This window comes from Theropithecus gelada, chromosome 2, assembly GCF_003255815.1.
Source record: "Theropithecus gelada isolate Dixy chromosome 2, Tgel_1.0, whole genome shotgun sequence".
NCBI lineage: Eukaryota > Metazoa > Chordata > Mammalia > Primates > Cercopithecidae > Theropithecus > Theropithecus gelada.
The window spans coordinates 97090462-97093147 of record NC_037669.1 but is presented as its reverse complement, the minus strand read 5'-3'; the positions used below and the strand labels follow the sequence as shown (position 1 = coordinate 97093147).

The window sequence follows — 2686 nt, the reverse complement described above, 5'->3', positions numbered from 1 at the left end:
TTTTAAAATTTGAAATAAATTACAAAAACTAACAATATCCAGAGAAGATTACATATGCTGCTTTTGGGGTTCCAAAGATGAAAATGACAATTCTTTCGTCAATCTGCTCAATTTTCACATTTTGATCTAATTTGTAGCACCTCCCTGGTTTCCTTCCAATAAACAACATCTTCCTTAAACTGGTGGCATTATGTTATTTTTGAGATCTGAATCACAGAGACTGTAATACAAGCACGCATGCTTCATCTTGTCGTTTTGTAGAACGCTGTACATCTAATTAAAGCTTCTTACAGGTCCATAAAAAGACCCAACATTAAAAAAGCAGTGTGTTGGAGAAAGCCCCAGGGCAGATTGGAAAAGGGGTTTCTTCACTGACTATAAGCACATTTGCTTAAATTCCAAGTTAAGTAATACTATATTAATTTGTACTTGAATATTTTTAAATATTGCCCAAGCATAATCAGATCATGTCACCACATTTATGGTGTGGAACCAAAAATGGGTCACGTTCTTGCCAGCAGCACTTCAGCTACCTAAGATATACTGGGGATGAATAAATGATTTACCATGTGGCCAGTACTGCATCCTTCTCTAGAAGAGTTTTGGTGCCAACTTCATTTAAATCAATTTATTATTTTGCCCTTTTTCATTTGTTTTGCTATTCTTATGCCTTTTCCTTAGAAAATTCATTCAAAACCTAAACAGTAGCAATATAAACACTCTATTTTTCAAGAGCTTATATATTAGTCATTGTTCTGTAGTTACTGATATAACTCAGGGACTACAGACCTGGGGGTGGAGGCCTTCAACCACTGGAAATTCCCTGGGAGACCCTTGCAGTGGTATTTTCTCCCTTTAGCTGGCTACAGAGTTCCCGCATAGTGATATGTCCCTGAGGAGAAAAGTGCATGGTCTTCCTGCTTTCTAGCAACAAAGGAAAAAATTCTACAAATCCAAGTTAGGAGCTCTTGCTTAATATGCTGCTACAGTTACGATTTCCATGTCAAAATGAGATGATTCTTTTACGGTCTTTTCAAGTCAGAGTGATCCCAGGTGGGACCCTAAGGCGCAGAGGCCTAATCTGAGGCTTTCCCTGGTGCCCTTCCACCATCTGATGCAAGGGCATTAGGGTAACTGGAAGTCCCCCTCGATCAGAAAACCCCATGTTATTACCCTAAGAATCAAACTGTTTGCACCTCCCAATAATCCACTCCTGCTTCCCAATCATCTTCAGACAAGTAAAGTTGATGTCATAGAAACTAAAAGGCTTTTGACATTTGCAGGTCGACAGAGATTTGCTAAAACCATCTAGATTTCTCTCCGCAGTCCAGTCAATTCAACCAAGCTTGCAGCATCTAAGCAGCTCTTCTGGCTTGTGTCCTTTGCTAGGGGTCCTTTCTTGGGGAAGGGTGGACACAACGTGGGAACAGAAGCGGAAAAGCAGGTTGGAGAAATCCAGTGTCTGGTTTGTTGGTGCTGCCTTCCAGGAACCCCGAAGAGCTGGTCTCTATTGCATGCCATGCTTCCAGGGGTGGGAGTCGGGAGTCCCCTCTCATCCTCTGCGGCCATCCCGAAGCTCCCTTCCAGAGCAACCCGGCCAGGCGACCATACCACTGAACCATCCAGGGCTACGGTTAATGCCTGGCATGTTTTAAATCTCTGACTTCATGTGCTTTCATATGTTTCCACGACCGTTTACTTTTCTATGCTGTTGCCAGAGGCTGCCTAGCCGGGCCTGTGTCTCCCGCTGACCTTTAAGGCCAGCACTGCATTCAGATGTTGGGCTTTTCCAATTTTGCTTAAATAACAAAATCAACAGAATTTTTTCAAATTAGATTCCCAGCGAGAAGAATTACAGAGGAAAAAAAATCATATTATGTACATATATGTATATACATACGTGTATGTGTGTATATGTATGTATTTTTACAATTATTTTTATCCTTGTTTAAGCCTGGGCGGGAACCAAAGAGTAAAGCGCGTGCGGCTCCCTGCCCCCTGCCGCCAAGACGCAGTCCTGTAGAGACGCGGTCCCTTCCCTCCGATTTCCCCTGACAGCTCGCGCTACTTTTCCCGGCCATTGTTCCGTGTCCCTGGTGTTTCCTCCTCCCCCGTCCTCCATCCTCCTTGGGCGCCTTGCCCGCTTTGTCCCGCCAGCCGCCGCAGCCCCGACTCGCCGGGGTCAGGGAGCCGCCAGGATGCCCTACAGCAGCCCGCGCGCCGGCCGCAGGTGCGCGCCGCCCCGCCCCGCCCTTCCCGCGGCCCCGCCCCAGCGCTGGCGTCACAGTGACGCGCAGCCCGCGCAGGCGCAGCTCGCCGGCACCCCCCTCCCCGCGGCCGGCAGCCCGCTCGGTATTATGATTAGCGCTGGGTGCGGGGTTTCGGCGGCCGGGAGGGAGTTGTCGGCGCCGCGGCCGCTGCGGACGGACGCTTGCCTGCCGGCTGAGGTAGGGGCGAGCGCGGAGCGCGGCGGGGCGCGGCGGCCGTAGGCAGGGGTGTGGGACCGGCCTCCGCCGCCTCAGTAGCCTCCGCCGTTGCCAGGCTGGGCGCCCGGGCCGGGGCGCTCGCCGCAGGCGGAAAGTAAGTTGCGCTCTCGGCGCCGGCCGCAGCGCGCGGCCCGGGAGGACGCGGGGCCCGGGCTGCGGCGGCCCGGACCCCGCGGCGCGGCCTGGGCTGCGGGGCGGCG

The 2686-nt window shown here is 50.9% G+C and overlaps 1 protein-coding gene across 4 annotated transcripts in view; it reads left to right on the top strand.

The window, feature by feature from the left end:
* Nucleotides 1-2282: 2282 nt before the first annotated feature.
* Nucleotides 2283-2686, top strand: part of SNRK (SNF related kinase) — a 65714-nt gene continuing 65310 nt past the window's right edge. For all 4 annotated transcript variants that reach the window (XM_025376753.1, XM_025376751.1, XM_025376749.1 and 1 more), the window contains exon 1: nucleotides 2283-2447. The gene's annotated coding sequence lies outside the window, so the exon portion shown is untranslated. The remainder of the gene's footprint in view (nucleotides 2448-2686) is intronic.